The 19,898-nt window shown below is 37.7% G+C and overlaps 1 protein-coding gene across 22 annotated transcripts in view; it reads right to left on the bottom strand.

Moving 5' to 3' along the window:
- Nucleotides 1-3,199, bottom strand: part of LOC134532100 (troponin I) — a 61,641-nt gene extending 58,442 nt beyond the window's left edge. For all 22 annotated transcript variants that reach the window (XM_063368392.1, XM_063368394.1, XM_063368396.1 and 19 more), the window contains exon 1: nt 3,100-3,199. The gene's annotated coding sequence lies outside the window, so the exon portion shown is untranslated. The remainder of the gene's footprint in view (nt 1-3,099) is intronic.
- Nucleotides 3,200-19,898: the final 16,699 nt, after the last annotated feature.

Genomic DNA, 19,898 nt, shown 5'->3' with positions numbered 1-19,898 from the left:
CCTCCAGGATGAACTCCATAGTTCTGCGTACACTGGGTAAAATGTCACCCACTCATTGGCTGCTGTCTTGTGAGACGTCCCAACGTAGCAGCCTGTGATTCGATAAAGCTTTGGTTGGGTGTTTCTCATTGGCCCAGCGTCATCCAGGTGAGTTGTGAGCTACTAGCAGAGGCAGCTCTGAGGTATAACTATTTGTATTTTAGCCTATCGCGAAATGAATTCGCGAATTTTTCCGGTCTCTACTGATTCATCGCGAAGAAATCGTGAGTGTTTCGTTCTTTGAACGTTTCTTGCAATGCGGTCGGGAGATCGATTAAAAATTTTTTTTGTTTATACGCCTTCGTGGAGAAAACCCGAATAACGGTAACAGAGTATTTTAAATAACGCTAACCTAACTGCAAAATTCGCGGATTCAGTTCGTGATATGCTACAATTCAAATAATTATACCTTAGCGCTGCTTCTACCACTGGTTCACTGTTAATCTGGAGGACTGAGGGCCAATCAGAGACCCTCGCTCAAAGAAGTGTCGAATCACAGACACTCAGTCGAGACGACTCACAAGTCAGCAGCCAATGAACAAGTGGCATTTTCCCGGGTGTGTAGAGGATAGTGGAGTCTATCCTGGAGGTCATAGAAACCGCGAATTTTTCCGGTCTCTAGTCATAGGTCCTCAGCGGTCACGGTCCTCGACAGAAGGCAAGGTATTTTCGAGAATGTCCTGCGCAGGACACCACTCAGCACCACCCGTCGGTGACGTCACAGTCGTGTCCTGGCTGGAGTAGAGCGAGTCCACAGCCCCGACGGAGCTGCAATAACTTGTCCACATAAGCATAAGTGCCGCAATAATTTGCAACCTAGCCGATGTAGCAGCGACGAGATAGATGCCACACCATGTTTGTGAGTGAGGAGTCATTTTCAGAATCCACTTCCGGACTGGTTCAGTTGAGAGAAAAAATTACGATGGAATAGGCTAGAGACTGGAAAAATTCGCGAATTCATTTCGCGATAGACCAAAATACAAATAGTTATACCTCAGTGCTGCCTCAGCTATTGGCTCACAACTCACCTGGATGACGCTGGGCCAATGAGAAACACCCAACCAAAGCTTTATCGAATCACAGGCTGCTACGTTGGGACGTCTCACAAGACAGCAGCCAATGAGTGGGTGACATTTGATTGAGTGTACGCAGAACTATGGAGTTCATCCTGGAGGTCATTGAACCCGCGAATTTTTCCGGTCCTTAGGAATAGCAAATACCAAACAGGCGACCACCATTAAGTCTTAAGGAGGTACGTTCTTTTCCAGGATTGTTTTTTTTACATTTAAGTTCAACACCGCTAAACTTGTAAACTTTTTGCCTGGCTGGATATATATATCTCATACTTTTTTTTAAATTTTAAACGTTTTGGTGCAATACAGATTAGGAGAATCAAACTAAATAAATAACCGAAATTTTTTTATATTTTAAGGAAATATTACTATCTACTTGATGAAAATAGTGCTCATTTATAACAAAAAAATGCACATATTTATTTTACTTGTATATCAAAATGCTCGGTCATATGAGCTCTATATCTGAATATAGCACAGCCCTGCAGCTACTGAATGCCTAAACCTGGCATACTTAAAGAAACCCGTATGACTATAAATGCAACGTGATTCATGGCCATATGGTCATTAGTTGTTTTGTATTTGCAGCGTTATTTCCTTCATGTCGTGCCTACGGTATTGTCAACATTGTACTTTATTTGTGGCAATTAAACCTTACATAATACGATAATGTTATTTACGTATGTTACACCAGGGATCGGAAAAATTCACGGATACATTTCGCGATAGAATACAGTTGAAATGTGTATACCACTAAGCTAAATGCGCTATTGACACACAGTTCACAAGTAATACTCCTGGCTAAAGATACAAACATATAAAATATTTTTCTTCAATTTGAAAGTGGCTAATGTCAAAGGAAAAAAATGCTTGGAATAGAGAAGAAAGTTAAGGCGGAATCACACACACCAAATCGATTTTTGTTTTCATTTTCTCTTCGTCACTGTAATATAATGGCGCATTTGTGTGTATGTGTGTGTGTATATATATATATGCTATAAAGGGTTGCGTAAGCAATAACTTACAAACACTATTTACCTCCATTATATAACACTTAGTTTTTGTAAATATTTGTGTTACATTTACAGATTTACTGATAGTAAACTCGAGAAAAAAAGTGAGTGAATCTTTCTGTATTCGTCACTGATGTACAACATATATCATCGGTAAATAGAAAATTCAATTGTTGTGTTTAAAATACCACGTGTAATACGAAATTTGGTCACGAATTTAAGGTAGAATTCTTTAAAATAATGCCGAGCATGATAAAATGTAAACGCAAATTGTTATTTCAACCACATTTCTGGACGCGAATTATACGTAGTTCCCGCACCCGCCGCTAGAGTTCACTGCCGGAGCAGCTACTTCGACTATCAAATCATTTTAATAGCAGAAATAAATTTTAAACTGCATAAGGAGACGTCTCCGATAAATACGAACCCCTCCCCCTCCCCTTCAAAAATACTAAATCCCTGCTTTCGATCTGGGATCTTTTTATTACTGCTATTTGTGTTAAATCTCATTAAACAGTTGATGCTACAGTTACCCTTTGTCTTTGTGAACATTGGTTCAAACCATCCGCCACAGATGGCAGCAGCGTGGTGGTTACACATTCCCGCTCCTTGACTTCCGTCGCATCCACGAAATTGCTCGTCCGCCGAAATGATGTTAGAGACCGGAAAAATTCGAGGGTTCAATGACCTCCAGGATAGACTCCACCATCCTCTACACACTCGGGCAAATGCCAACTGTTCATTGGCTGTTGACTTGTGAGTCGTCTCGACTGGGTAGCCTGTGATTCGACACTTCTATGAGTGAGGGGTCTCTAATTGGCCCTCATTACTTCAGATCAACAGTGGACCAATGTCGGAAGCAACACTAAGGTATAATTATTTGAATTGTAGCATTTCACGAAATGAATCCGCGAATTTGTCAGGTCTCTAATGATGATGTAACACATGACTGCCGGCAGGTTGGCAGCACTCACCTGCTGAGCCGACCCCTGGAGCGACGCGACTGGTCAGTGCTGCTGCCGGCGACTGACTGACTGACTGAGTCGGGCGGCGCGCGAGAGACCCCCTCACCCCCTCCCCACTCCCGCCGGGACGCTTATAGCCCGAGGGAGGGGGTGAAAGACGAGACGCGCGCCCCTCCCCTCCCGCGCCGCTGGCGGTTACAGTTACACCCGCGCTCTGGCTGCCTTCAGGGTAGCCTTCGTACCGTACCGTATCGTATATTTTAAATTTTTCACGCATGCAGGCCAAAATACGGACAGTTAACAGTGGCGGATCCAGGATTTAGGTTTGGGAGGGGCTTGACCCAGCTGAGGCTAGGCTTTATCAAGGCAAACACTAAGACAATAGTGGACCCAGATGCTTTTGGAGGGGGCTTGAGCCCCTTAGCCCCCCCTCTGGATCCGCTGCTAGACAGTATACAACATACGAGCACCATGAGTCGGTTAAAATAAAGGGGTGTTGTCTGTAAAGTCGGTTTACGGACGATAATTTTACGTGAAAACGTCATAAGAAAACATTGATGAAATATTGCATACTTTTTTTTAATTTTCAAATATTATTTACAGTTTTTGCAAATTTAATTTAAATATTTTTTTAAAAATATAATCACGAACATATTAGTTAAAAAGCCCGCCTTAACCTGTTTGATTTTATAGAAGATTTTCTCGCACGGTGGTTGGTCGGTCTTGCACGCTCGGCTCAGGCGAAACGTGACAATTTTTCGTGCGTGCAGCCGGCGTTCATCGATTTATAAGACGTCATCACGTCAAAAACCACCCCCAAAATTTTCGGGACATTATGCCACCCCGTGCGAATGCTGGTATGGAGTCGTTTTTGTAATTTTAGCGAAAAGGTCTCCAGGCCAGCTGTGTTTGTAATACCATCCGTGTTTCGTGGTTCGCTGGGCTTACCTCACATCCACGGCTACCGCTTCCTGAATGGCAGACGGCCGTAAGATAAAATTTAAAAAAAGGCGAACAATCGCTAGCACGAAAAATACGTTCTGCTAATGGGTTCAATGGCTAGGGCATAATTTGCAGGCACTACAAAATACCTTTGATCAAGTTCCATCATCAGGCTAAACTTCAAAATTGTGTATGTTGGTGTATCACGGATTAAATAAAAATTCGAAAGTATCGTTCCTTTATTTTTTGTCAGAAAAAAAGAGAAAATTGTAATGGTTTAGCACCACACCAACTAAACCCTCCACCACTCTACCGTGGAAGTTCCACAAGGCCACAACATAGTTAGTGACACCATTTTTCAGAAGTTTAAATTTAAGATTTTTGTAATTTTTAAATTTTTGTAATTTTAATACATAATTGTGTAAATTTCATATTGAATGGAGTACATAAGAGAACATTGACATCAATACGTTTACTTATTCCTGTATTTAAATACACCACTGATTTACTAATTCGTAAGTATTGCTACAAGAAGTTATATTTTTTTGTATATTGCTGCGTCTGTCTATGTCGTTTTTATATCTATATGATAATATAGTAATGCATTTTTCATCTTATACATCTGGCATACGTTCATATGGCAGTATTGGTTAGCAAACCAATTCTGAAAATAATGAATGAAAATAATGAATAACATCTAAAAAAAATATCGAGGATATTTCTAATTACAGTGAACATGTGTTTATTAATTTTTTAAATAAAACTGCTACATTGTATATTTAAAAAATCAGACAAATATTTTGTAAAACTCCGCGACCCCGGGAAAAAAACCCGGAATGGCCACCGCATGGGGAGCCCAAGAAGAGAAACGGGCTCCCCATTTGGAAGCCACCTGGAAGGTTTTTTTGTTTCCACCCACCGTCTCTTTGGTAGCCTGACTTGTTGCAAGGGATTGCGTTCCTATCAGACAAATGCCGCCACTTGTCTGAGCAATCCGCCTTGGAGGAGCCGGGGCGTGAACCCGGGTCCTACAAGTCACAAGGCAGGCGCTCTACCCCGGAGCCAGAGTGGTAGAGCGGCGACCTGCAGTCTTATTAACACTGACATACTGCACGCCGTTACTATACTGACTTTACATTACGTGTTTTATATAACTTCTCTATCTAATAGTGTTATGTATAGGGACAGGAAAAACTCGCGGATTCATTGACCTCTAGGATAGCCTCCATTATCCTCTGCAATTCTCAAGTAAACACGCGTGTTCATTGGTTACTAAATTGTGAGGCGTCTCCACTGGGTAGCTTGTGATTCGACGCTTCTTTGGTGGATAGTCTCTCATTGGCCCAGAGAGCTCCAGTTAAACTGCGAGACAATAGCAGAACCAGCAGAATTGTACACATGTTTGAATTTAAGCATATCACGAAATGAATCCACAAATTTTTCCGGTCTCTAGTTATATAGAGTGTTGTAAAATGTTCAGTGTTTATAAAAAGTTGTTCTTCGTTCCGTAGCGGGTGAAAGAGCTTTACCAAAGATAAAAGTTTGGTTTTGCGCTTATTTTTAGGATAATGTATTTTGTTTGCATGATTTTCGGTAGCTAACCGCTGTCCAACTAATTAAACTTTCATGTAGTTACGAATCAATTAATTTATTCTTTGGGATAATGTGTATGCGAACTGTTTTAAGTTGATATGTTGATTTGAACTGTATTGTGCTTAAACATGTATGTTTACAATAAATAAAATTATTACTTGTATCAGTTGAATCTATGTAAAAAATTTATTTACTAGCTATCCTTGCGAGGGCAAAAATCAAACCTATTATGCAGATGGGGAAAAATTGGCATTTCATTAAAAGTTACTCTACTCTAGTAGTTTGCTCTGATTTGAGACATGTTCTGTCCGTCGATTAAACTTTCTGTCATACGTGATTTTATCTAATTGTAAGCGAAAGATAGTATTTTTTTCTTTCTTGTTGATTCTTAACTACAAAACCTTCATCAGTACTGTATGTAATGCTGTACGTTTCAATGCTTGTTATTTTATTTAGTTCACTTTGAGGCATACAGTATTATGATATCTATGTAAACTATTCTGTTTGGATTCCAAGCTAGTAATGAAAGTAATGTGTTTAATTTACAAAACTGTTTATATATTATGTTATTATATTTAAAAACACTCGACCGTTTTTTTTCTCTTACTTCCTACCAACCAAACTGTCCATTATTTATGGTATAAAAATTAAGTACACTTATTCATCTATCTACACATATACATGCATATATATATATATACATATATATATAAGACCATATTGGGGGGGGGGGGGATCAATGCCAATTTGGAGGTTGTTTGAGGGCGAATCCATCAACGCGAAGTACTTCCAAGGACATCTTTTGGAGCTTCGTCCCTAAGTATTAAGTCATCGCTCAGGCAAATGTAATATAATATTTAATGTATCTTATGTAAACTTTCCTAGTTTCACAACGATGCAAACATGTTTTGTGTTGATGTTAATAGAAGAGCTCTTGGAGAAGCGAAAATGCCCCTCTTTTGCTCCTTGGTATTTAAATAATGTGTAACGTATGCTGTAACACAAATAACACTTCTATATACACATCTTTGATGTTTTTACCAACATTAATATGTAAATATAGTTAAACAATTAGGATTGAAACTTACTTGGTTCAGTACTAAATTTGTTTTTCCCAAAACAAATTAATCAAAATAAACCAAAATGAAAGGAATTATTTTTATTGATTGATTATTGATACAAGGAAAGCAGACAACACCATCAAGTGAACAACGTAAATGTAAATAAAGGTGGCTGGCTACATTTATGGTACAGAATACTAAGTACAATTGGTTATTTTTCCTTTATAGCCTATACTGTGTCAATGGTTTATTTTTCTTAAAATACAGCTTACAATGTTAATTTTTTGCTTAAAATACTGCCAACAATGGTTGTTTTTGGTGAAAATATGTGGACAATGGTGTTTGTGTTTTCTAAAATCTCACTATACCATGATAAGCATCGTTCAATGAAATGTCAGCAAGTTGCTTCAGCAAACATCCCAATAACAAGGAAAAAGGGCACACAAACAATTATTTCTACAAGAGTGTGCTCAACACATATTGGACTTCAATAATCGCTTAGTAATTTGCGTGGTTAAGGCTTCAGCCCCGAACTTGGATAGAAAGAGACACACAGTGAAAACAAACAAGTAAAATTTTACTCTAGCCAAACGTGATTACATGATGATCGTAATTGATTGGTTGGCAGGAAACTTTACCACATAAGATAAAAAAGATATATGAAAGAGAAATAACGATAATCCCAAGAAAACGGACTGTGTACTGACGCCCCAAAAAGAGAAAATTACAAGGTGGAATTTTGACCAGCATGACTCCAGGGAGTAAGCCAAGAGTGCGGAATCAATATAACACCAGGACGAAAACATTAACGCACAATCAACAAGAGACATTATTCAGGCAGAATTTAGGCTTAAACCAGTGGCTGCCAAGAAAATAATTATACAAGCACACGAAAATGACTGATTACTAGAGACAGGAAAAATTCGCGGATCCATTCGGCGATATAGGCTAAAATTAAAATACATATACCTTTTAGATGATTTTTCTATTGGCTTACTGTTAATATGGAATAATCTCAACCAATTATAAACCCTCAACCAAAGAAAGATTGAATGACAGTCAAAACCAGCTTAGACGACTCACAAGTCAGCAGCCAATGAACTTGCGTTATTTGCCCGAGTGTACAGGGGAATGCGTGGACTATCGTGAAGGCCCATCCAAACCGCGAATTTTTCCGGTCCCTACTGATTACGTCTAATGGTGTCGCTACAGGACGCTGCAACACCATAAAGGGAGATACAATGCACCCGTGATCTTCTCCTGCGCGCAGGCACCATCATCCCTAGTAAATAAAACATTACAAGAATACCTCGAATATGAACCCGAGTAAAAGAAGTCACGGCCTCGAATGCCAATGCGGGTTGCCAGGCCACGCATGCTAGGTGCAACCCAGGGGGAATCGAAGAAGGGGCATTACAGAGAAACTCGCGGCGAAAAAGATGGAGGATGGTAGGGACCGGAAAATTTCGCGGGTTCAATGACCTCCAGGATGAACTCCATAGTTCTGCGTACACTCGGTCAAATGTCACCCACTCATTGGCTGCTGTCTTGTGAGACGTCCCAACGTAGCAGCCTGTGATTCGATAAAGGTTTGGTTGGGTGTTTCTGATTGGCCCAGAGTAATCCATGTGAGTTGTGAGCCAATAGCAGAGGCAGCACTGAGGTATAACTATTTGTATTTTAGCCTATCGCGAAATGAATTCGCGAATTTTTCCGGTCTATAAGGATGGGACAAGGAGGAGGGGTGCGACGCCCCTCTGCTGGGTGCGTTGTTTCCAAACGCCCAGTGCGCTGACAATTTTGAATTCAGGTTTTTCTCCCGTTGACCCCCGAATGGTTTCACGTGCTCTTCAACTCTCTCTCTTCAAAGTTCTTCTCAACTTTCCCTCATTGTGCTTGTTCACTATCGGTCTCGTGGTCATGTTTAGCCTTAGATGGAGTTTACCACCCACTTAGGGCTGCATTCTCAAGCAACCTGACTCTGAGGAGAGACCCTCCCGGGGTGAACAGCGATCGCTACGGGCCTGGCACCCTCTGTGGGCTGTGGCCCCTTTCAAGTATAGAATAGTATAAAATCAACAAATTAAAACTATGACACATAAGGTTGATTGGTGACCAGTACAGCCATAAAATTATATGCGTTAGAGAGCTTAACATTACATTCATTGGCAGATCTTTATGAAAGAGATATCTGGGTTGTCCGGGCACTATGATCACATTTGTCAAAATAAATACACAACTACAAACACATGTACCTATAAGACATCGTAGTGATCCTTCCAAGGAGCTAGTTTTGAACAAATAAGAAGGATGCCCCGAAAAAGTGGTCACAGCTGTGAGCTTGGCTGGCTCGTTCAAACTTGCTGGGAGAATACTAGCAGATCTTCCGTTGTGGGTGGTAAAACCATCTGGCGCACAGTAACTTAGCACAGCTGTACCAACACAACCACACAAGTGATCATGGAGTCCAAGAGAGAACAGTAGGTACTACCTGCCAAGATGAAGAGCCTCCAAGTTGTGAACCATATTGGACTGTGGATCACTTGCTGGGAGAATATCTGGAGCTCTTCAACGGCAGCCAGTAAAACAATCTTGAGCGTACGAACTTAACGTAGCTGTATCAGCACAACCACGTAAGTAGCCAGGGAGCCTAGGAGAGAGCTGAAGGTACTGCGATTCAAGTTGAAGAACCCCCAACTACTGAACTTGATTGGACTGTGGATCACTTGCTGGAAGAATACCTGCAGCTCTTCCATGGCAGCTGAACTAAGAGGTCTCTTGAAGCTTAACTTCTGCAGCAGAGAAATGGTCTCCTCTTTCTTGTCGGCAACATGTTGTGGCAGGAATGTTGTAAGCATTATCATTAACAAGTCAATAACGTCCCACACCAGCATTGGCACTAGGAATGCATAACTGTTGGACCAGTTTTGGTCAGCCACATCTGCAAACTTGACGATTAATTTGTTTGCATTATACATAAGGAAACTGAAGTTGGATAGAACAGTAATTAATATCTGAAAGCCAAAAGTATGGTCCACCATTAGCATTGTCTCGTACAAGTAGAAAAAGGTTTTCCGCAATTGTTTCAGTTTGGCAGCAGCTTCAACACCAGTAGTTTCTTGGACTGTCCATGGTTGTGTTTGACGCACAGGATGAACTGCGTTACGACTAAGCAACACTGCAAAACTATCGCCAGCTGAGTTCCTCGAAGAGTGACTAAATTGCATCATGCAACCCTCGTAATTATTCTTCATGTCTTGGTGACATAGATCATATATCTCTTTGTTCAAGTAATCCAGCATCATGCCAAGTACCAGAAGTAGGTTCAAGTATAAACATGATCCCAATCTAGCAGTAAAATTAAACCAAAAAACCGCAAAAAATTTGAACAGTTGAAAACTATGTTTAAAGTAGAAATTCATAAAGGAGGCGCAAATTGGAACCACTGACATGCAAAATATCTCAATCCACACAAAAGCATTGAGGCGTCTGTAGTTGAGCCAAGTTGTTCGAAGTGATCTATCAATGAGACATATACTTCGAACTATATCACTTAGATGAGAGCTTGCGCATGACGCAAAGATGACTACAATCAAAACGTTGCTTACAATGGCATTGAGCCAGAAAAAAAATAACTCAAAAACAGAACTTCCCTCATTTTGTTGAAATTTAAGGTAATCGTAACAAATGTTTGCTGTAACCATAGCAATAGTGTAAGCAACAGTCTGCACAGTTCCTCCAATGCGGGTTCTGTAAAGCTGGAGGTTATCATCTTCATGGTAACTGATAGGTGCCAGCCCGAAGATCTTCAGAACTACAAACAAAGGCCTAACGGCTGAGGTTGAACTGCTCAGAGGAGCGAATATCTTCATAGTCACACAGCCTCCAGCAGAAAAAATTGATTAAAAACCAGGATCTCGTTTGATAAACTTGTAAACAGATTTAGAAACTTCGTGAATATCATAAACACAGACTAAATATTTTATATTCGTGGTCGCGTGTGCGGTAATGCTCGCACGAGCCGACCAAATGAGGTTGTGCGGGTTTCTTTGCATTGATCTTTCTGAGTGCTTTGTTCTAATTGCTATTGATTAATGGGCGTCAGAAACAGTAAGGAGTGATGCTAATGCTAATGAAATGAATATCGATCGGAATGCTGACAGTATGTCACTGCAGCCTTTACATTCTGCTCCTTTGAAATTATGGTTCTCGTTGATGAGAGATAAATTAAATAATGGTTCGGATATTTCACATTCTGATAATAGCTTCTAGCGTACATACAAAGAGTGGGATTCGGCCGTGAACTTTTCATATTTCCGATTTTAACATTAAATTTGACGCTGTATCGGGTTGACATCAATATCTCATTTTGGAAAGTAACACATAAAATAATTAATCAATATTAAGCCTGAAAATATTTTTTATGAATTAATTATAAAATGATTAATATTATGGATTTTTTTGTTGTTATGTTGTGTAAGTCACAACGATAACGACTTAGGAAAGGGCAGAGGTAGATGCACCAGAGACACTTACTGAATTCCATTAACAGCGTTGTTATTAAACCAAAACCAATACAATATAGTTTCAAGAATTTTTATCTTCATACGTCTCGGCGACTGATTCTTAACCATCAGCGATTGCGGCATGACTCAAAACAATTGTTATTATTAACTACTGAAGAACACAACAACTTAACATTACAAATGCTAAAATAATCCTTTTCAAGAGTACGTTACTAGCCCATTTAAGGCAAGGAACACTCCTAAATTTAACTTCAACAAAGGGTAGCCTTCCAGTAAACCCTGCTAAAAAATTAAAAAGTTGAATTCTTTACAACGTCTAATTTAGATTTAATGCAATTATATACATACGCTACTGCATTTTTGCCGCATTTGCCATTGCAAAACTTCAAGAATGCAAATTAAAAATGAAAATATAAACCCATTGATAACAAGTATAATTCAGCTCATTTAAACTTTAAATATCAAAAAGCACAGAATGTTCCGGGGAAGGAAATTAGTCATGAAAAATGTTAGCGAGTATTTCAGTACTCACCAGAGATGTGTAACATCTAACCTCGATAACGAGCAAATCACATGTTCTCATGTTGAAAATACAGTAAACTCCCTATTACCCGCGCATGCTACGAAAAAATACAGCACATATGCAAATCAGTATTTTATTACAAGTGAGAAAATTTGAACTCTACTGACGAGTGTATTGTGTGCAGTACACCGTAAAACGCCACAGGCCTTCTCGGAACTCACGCAGTAGGCTAGCATGCGTTGCTATTTTTTTTCTCTGACGCGCTTTGTTTTCTAGTCGTATTGTTGCTTTTTTTTTTAGTGTCTAATGAAGTCTCTGGGTACGTACAGTACTCAGGGCCGGTCCTAGGTATAAGCAAGTTACGCGGCCGCGTAGGGCGCTGGTCAAAGGGGGGCGCCGAGCCGCCGAAGGCGGCAAACCCCCGGCCTTGTCCATGGTACACATTAGTACCTAGTTTGCGTGACCCGGCCGGGAATTGAACCCGGATCGCCTTGGTGGAAGGCGATCGATCTAACCGCTCGGCCGCCGCGGCCCCAAGTATAAAATAATAAGCATTAATATCAAAGAGAAGAGAATATTTGTTAATAAACAAGCAGTTAGAGTATAGTGTTTCTTCATGGCATTACTTATTTTTTCTTGTTTAGTTTGCACATTCTCGTGACATACTGCGAAGGTGTTTATCATTACTTATGTACCACGCCCTCTAAAGTGTGACGTCTCTTCACATCACGCAAGACGCATGACGCAGCAGAGCACTGCAGACGATATCTCTCTTTCTCACACATGTACACACACGCCGCCAGGCGCCACACCTCTTTTCCAACGCGTCTGTTAGGTAATATGAACTCGTCCGTAAATAATACCTCGGCACGGCAGGGTGGAAATAGGATGATATTGACGTGAAATGGAAATGCCAGTTCCGAATTAGTTGTGTCAACGGAGTTGTACGAATTTGTTGTGTGAAGGTTATATTTTATTTTGTTGCCTATAAACTAATAATGCTGTGCAGCTGTGGTTTTCGTGTTATTGTTCTTGTGATTATTTTTAATCAACATAATGTCGAGTAGTAAAAAAACATCTGGGTCATTTAACCGCAAAAGGAAATTACAACATGCGAAATAAGATGAGAAGCAATCGAAAGCTTTAAAGAGATTTTTTTCGGCTTCAACTTCCGTAAAGGAATTGGACAAACAAATTTTAGCATTTTTGAGCATTTTTTGTGCCATGTGGAAACCACTCCCTTAATTTAGTGGTTAACGATGCCGCTCTGACTTGCCCTACTGCAGTTGACTGTTTTAGCATTATTCAACAAATTTTTTTATTTCTTCTCATGTTCAACTCACCGATGGAGTATTTTGATGAAACACACGCCAAATCTTACTGTAAAAGCTCTCTGCAACACTCGATGGGAGAGTAGGATTGAGGCCTTATTGCCTCTAATATATCATATTGAGGAAATATACGATGCTCTCGAGACCAGAAACTTGATGCATTTGGCAGAAACGCTGCTTTAGGAATCGCAAGAAAACTGCAAAGTTTCAAGTTTCTGTGTTGTTTAGTAACTTGGTATGAGATTCTGTTTAAAATAAACATGGTAAGTAAGGTCTTGCAAAAGGTTAAACTGACCTGCAAAGCTCAGTGGTTCTCGTCAAAAGTGTACGTGATATAAACGGAGTTGAACTGTTTGACGAGCTACAAATTTTTGGATTTATGCTGCCGTCTGAAAGTTCTCCAGCTAAAGCGTTGTCGTTCATAGCCAAAAATGGTTATATGGACACCTTCTCAAACATTTTTGTTGCGCTGAGAATTCCTCTGAATCTTCCGGTTTCAGTGGCCAGTGGTGAAAAAAGTTTTTCTAAGTTAAAACTGATAAAAACTTATTTAAGATCAACTTTGTCTCAAGAGCGTTTGAGTGTGCTGGCAACAACGGCCATTGAAAATGAGTTGCTTAGTGAAATGAACACCGATTTCATACTCAATGAATTCGCAAAAATGAAAGCCAGAAAAATCTCTTTCTAATGATTTCTTTTTTTAAATTTTGCAATACGTTCTTATAATGTGAGTGTAGTTATATATATTTATATTCTCTATTTTATGTACGGTTATAACATAGGTGCGTTTTTTATTCTTGTAAAAATTGATGCAAGTTTGTAAATTATTTTATCCTATATCATGATTTAATTTATTAAAGTAGTGAGTTTATAAATAATATTACAGATAACCACGTGGTACTGCTTCGTATACCAAAAATATCAAAAGCGCTTTTAATAAAGTTATCATTTTCGATTTTTTTAAAAATTTTTTTTTGGGGGAGGGGGGGCTCCAAATTGTTGTTCGCTTACACTTGAAAAATGTGTAGGGCCGGCCCTGTACTGTCAGTACTGTACCCTTGTTATGAAGTAAGTACCGAGCACTTTTACATTACTGAAATGTATGTATGTTAATTATTCATTAAAAAACTAAAATTGTAGCATCATTAAAATTTTCTTACTATTCATTGTAATTTTTACTGAACATAAATTTTTAGATTTTTAAATTAAAATTAATGTTTCCTTTGTTGTTTCCCATTTTCGGCTCTTTTGCGGATTATCCGCGATTTTCACTATCCGCGGTGGCCCTGCCACTTAATTTCTCGGATCATCGGGAATGTACTGTACACTTATAATACGAAACTCGGACACAAAATCACATGATTCTCGTAACACTGCTTGCGTTTGTCTACTCCTCAGTTTTTGTAACGGCTAATAATTAACGCTACGATATGTCTTTTATTTAATTTAGATTATCTACTATTTATTTATTCGTGTGGATAAGAGTTATTGTATTGATTTGCGCAATCAACTTTATAAGTAGCAGTATTTTTTACGTGACTAGTGTGATTGAAATTGTAAAAACAAAAAGTACAGTCTTAGTGTACTTTCTTTTCGTTATGTGAACCTTGTGATTTGAAATGTCCAAAGGACTTATAAACTTGTGAGACATACTTTACAGGTGCAATTTAAGTTCGATTGGAGTGGTTTTCGTTCTTTCATTTTATTCAGTTGGAGATCGTGATTTAACATGATGCCTGAAAATAATAAAAAGGCATAAACAGAAAAGAGGCCTTATCAAAGTCAACGTGGAAATAAACCGCCAAAACAGTCGCTAAAAAGTGCCAGTGAATGGATGCGAGAGTACAGAGCACGGAATTTTTTTTCCCTTCCATTTGATATCATACCCGCATCCTTCAATTATTATCTCTTATTCAATAGAAAAAAAATAACAATGGATTATTTCTAACTATACTAATCAGCAAGCAATTTCACTTCTGTCGGGCATTTAGTCCACCCACCCACATTTTTTTGTAGGGTATATTTATGTCAACTTAAATGCGTGTTAAACTTTCCTTTCATCAACAGTTGTTTAAAGCTATTAAATAACAGTATATCAGGCCACAAATTTGTAAATATTCCGAGCCTATCTCTGACTCCTTCACGCTGGGCCACTCCACTACCAAAGGCCGGTGCGCGGGCTGTTAGGAAGACGCGCGGGCTGTTAGGAAGACGCGCGGGGTGTTAGGAAGACGCGCAAGAATTGTCTCGAGCGACTGCGAACGCGTCACTCCACAACATTCATACCCAACTGCCAGTGTAAAATGGTTTTTGAGGAAGTTAAGTGCATTGTTTTTGTTGTTGCTACAGCAAAGGAAAAAGTCGTAAAAAAAAAAGAAGACATTGGATTTATCCGATGGTTTGTTGAGCAATTACGTAACAATTTCTAACAACTTTCTTCATTATCTTCTTCTTCTTCTGTAAATAAGGACAACCAAGTGCGCAGAATTCTAACATTTGGACCATGCTGGTCCGCGTGGGTGGGGGGGAGGGAGGAAAAAGGTGGTGGTGGCGATATACTCCCCCCCCCCCCCCCCCAGAAGTTACGAAATATTTTTCCGAATATCTGTCAGAAGTCACGTCGACTACGTCCTACCGCTACTGATGTCGGCCCATATGGATAAGCCAGTGTGTTAGTGCCAATAGTAATGTAATTACACACGTTTAAATTTAAATTATTTAAAATAAAAATTACCCCCTCACCCGATAAAGATTCTCGTAACCGCCATTTCTTTAGTTATAGTTACAAACGAGAGCTAATCGCTACTAGAACTGTTAAGAACACATGTCATGGAAGTGAGCAGATGACAAAAAAATTGAAGTTGTATAATTTTTATAGCACTTCACATGCTTAAGTTTTTTTTCGGCAAAAAGCGATTTATTGTATATCATGTACACCAAGACAAATATTTAATGATGTTAATTTTATTTTAAAGGTTCTCAAAAGCATTAGCCCTTTGTTCGACGGACGTATGTATTTATAAAATGTATTTTTATAAAATTATATCGATAGCACTACTGGCTAAACGTGAGCAATAGAGACGCACGGTCTGTGACTCCTCAAATAGTTTGGTTTGACGTGATAATGTCTTATAAATCGATGAACGCCGGCTGCACGCACGAAAAAGGCATGACTCATTGTCAAGTTCCGCCTGAGCCGAGCGTGCAAGAACCGGCCAACCACCGTGCGAGAAAATCTATAATTATCAAACAGGTTAAGGCGGGCTTTTTTTTTAACTAATTGTTCGTGATTATATTTAAACAAATTATTTAAATTAAATTTGCAAAAAAATGTAAATAATATTTGTAAATTAAAAAGTATGCAATTTTTCATCAATGTTTTCTTATGACGTTATCACGTAAAATTATCGTCCGTAAACCGACTTTACAGAAAACCCCCTTTATTTTTGACGTGACAACGTCTAATAAATCGATGAACGCCGGCTGCACGCACGAAAAAGTGTCCCACTACGGATGTCCCACTACGGATGTGTTCTGTTTGCTCATTGTACGCATGCGTGGCATCTCTCTTCCACTCGTTTGGAAAACCATCGATTTGACTTTTCAATCATATTTTCGTCGTTTGAATTATTAATATTATGTAATTTAACGATCGTCCACCTATTTTTAGCACAATCGGTACGGTTATTGAAAAGTAATGTTGAAAATTCAAATACGTTTTGAACCAACAATGGTGTTTTACAGTTACACATAATAATTCAAATTACACCCGGGATCTTTTTCACAATGTTTTAAAAAATATTGTAACACATTAAAAATAAGTTTGATGTATTTGGGATGCGTATTTGTTATAAAATCGTGTTAATATTATAGCCTCTAACGTGAACAAAGTTTTTAAAAATATATGCATATAACATTTGAAACTACATTACCTTAGTATGGCCTCGTGGGCGTGTGGTTAGCGTACTTAACTTTTAAAGTTAAGGTTGTCGGTACGAAATCCGACAGCTGCGAAATTTTTTTTTTTGTACTTGTAAAAATAAAAATGGCGCTCGCAAAATTTCAAAAGTAATAAATATATTTGAATTAATGAATGCAAATAAAAGTAAATTTATTAATTCAATTGCACATTTCATTTCACTCCTTTGTATCCATACAAAATAGTGATAACTCAATAAAAATGATTCAATTTTATTCATAAAAGTATGCAGAGGTAGATTTTATCATGCAAAAGATAGAAAAATTAAAAAAAATAATTCTTCCTCAAATAATATAATATTTTTAATGCCTAAATGGTTTGGTTGCAAAAACCTATTACGGCTCAGCCTCAGGCCGAATATGATTTATTTCCTTTTCTTCTGGATCAATCATTTCATCAATGTTTTGTTATGACGTTGTCACGTTAAACTATCGTCCGTAAACCGACTTTACAGATAACCAATTTTTTTTTGGTATTATTTAGTTAGGCTTCGGTTGTATTTTAAGTTAGTTTAAATAATTATTTATAATTTACAACGTTTTAAACAATATCAATATCGTAAAGTTGAATGTAAAACGTATTTATGGTGTGATACCATTTACCAAAGATTTTGTGAATACCAGCGCTCTTGGCGGGAGATGTGTGCAAGAGAACTTATCTTAGTTACAACTCCGCGCGCTATGTAGCGGTTACGACGCTGTACGTTTTTGGAAGTTGGTACGACGCGCCCTGTTAGGTAGCGTCAGCATCGCTAGTCGCTGATCGATAACACGGCTTACTAATTCGTTTCAATAACATTTTCAGGGGGTATAACTTTAATGGATAAAATATTTCCCTGATCATCTTTTTTTGGGCATATGGACAGCAACAGCTGGGCATACAACTAGTCACTTCAGACATTTTATAAAACTACTAATGATTTTTTTGTTAATTTTTTTACTTTAAAATTTTTATTGTTTTATTTTATTTGTTGACATATTTATATAGAATCTTGAAAATTACTAAATTATTTTTTATAAATATTTAAATACCTTATCAGGTTTTTGGTTGTTACTATATGGTCGTTTATTAGAAAACTATTTATTATTATTATTATTTATATTATTACTTTTTCTGGGTAATATGAGTGGATCTTATGGTGTTGTTTTGGTAAATATTTACTTGGGCGGTATTTCCGAAAAAAAATGTTAAAAATCCGAAAATACCTTTATTTTATGCTCTTCAACTTCCTCTTTTCATTAAAAGTGGCGGAGGTAAGAAATTCCAAATACTTTAGGAGATATCGAATTTTTAAATTTCATCATATGTAGTTGAGCGGTATTTGCAAAAAAAAAATGTTAAAAATCCGAAAATACCTTTATCATATGCTCTTCAACTTCCTCTTTTCATTAAAAGCGGCGGAGATAATAAATTCCAAATACTTTAGGAGATATCGAATTTTTTATTTTTGCAATACAAGACCTGTGGAACCATTCGAGCGGCGCCATTTTTGTTATTTTTCCGTGTTCGTGAATACGTGAATCGTGAATGCGTAATTAATAAAATGGTTGATTAGGTCAGGTCAGTTACATTATTAATACTTTCAAACTAAGCCGACATTAAAAATTATTTTGTGAATTAATTTTAATGGCTGTTTAGTTTTAAAATATTTATAATGTAAACTGACCTGACCAAACAAACCCGGACAGAGGGTGAACAGTAAACTAAAATGGTCGATTAGGTCAGGTCAGTTACATTATAAATACTTTCAAACTAAGGTGATATTAAAAATAATGTGAATTAATTTTAATTATTCTGTAGTTTTAAATTATTTATAATGTAACTGACCTTACATAACAAACCCGTAACAAAGGATGTACAGTAACAACTCACGTAATTTTTTTGTTACTTATTACTTGCGCAACAATATCAAAATAACAAATAAGACTTTAAAATTAGAAACGTTAAAAACTCACCTAAGTTGGAGGCGGTAATTAAACACCGTTTTAAACAATAATTGAACTAAATAATCACGTATTAGTTCATTTGAATTCTGGCCTATCACGAACAATCACGTGACATCATTATCCAATAAAAAAAAAAACAGATACTCGTACGTAAACAAGAAACAATTGTGCACGCACGCCACAGGAATGCGCTGGTTTTGTGCTGAAATTTAAAAATTCGATATCTCCTAAAGTATTTGGAATTTCTAATCTCCGCCGCTTTTAATGAAAAGAGGAAGTTGAAGAGCATATGATAAAGGTATTTTCGGATTTTTAACATTTTTTTTCGCAAATACCGCTCAACTACATATGAAGAAATTTAAAAATTCGATATCTCCTAAAGTATTTGGAATTTCTAATCTCCGCCGCTTTTAATGAAAAGAGGAAGTTGAAGAGCATAAAATAAAGGTATTTTCGGATTTTTAACATTTTTTTTCGGAAATACCGCCCAAGTAAATAAATACCGTTGTTTTTATTTATATACCGAACCGGTACTTGGAAGTAATTTATTCAGTACTTAAAAAAGTCATCATTATCATGTTATAGAAAAGTTATCACTCTTTCTATCTGTTCCACTTTAACAGCTCGTCTGGATTATCAATCTCCGTAAAATTTTATTTCATATAGCTTGTGATATGGCAATGAACTTGAAAATTGTTTTTATTGCGGTAGATCAAATGGAATGTGCTAATTGTTTACAACGCTCAAAGCTAATGCTTACTTCAGTAATAATTTACAGCATCAAAAAAAGGTGTAAAATCAGGGCCAACATTTTTTTATTATTTACAATTTTATAATCTATCATTCTATCATTTAGAAATCAGCATTTCATATTTTTTATCCATTATTAATAGCATTTGTGGCGATA

The sequence above is a fragment of the Bacillus rossius genome, chromosome 5, assembly GCF_032445375.1.
Source record: "Bacillus rossius redtenbacheri isolate Brsri chromosome 5, Brsri_v3, whole genome shotgun sequence".
Classification (NCBI taxonomy): Eukaryota; Metazoa; Arthropoda; class Insecta; order Phasmatodea; family Bacillidae; genus Bacillus; species Bacillus rossius.
The sequence above is the reverse complement of the archived record's forward strand: the minus strand, read 5'-3'. Positions and strand labels throughout refer to the sequence as shown.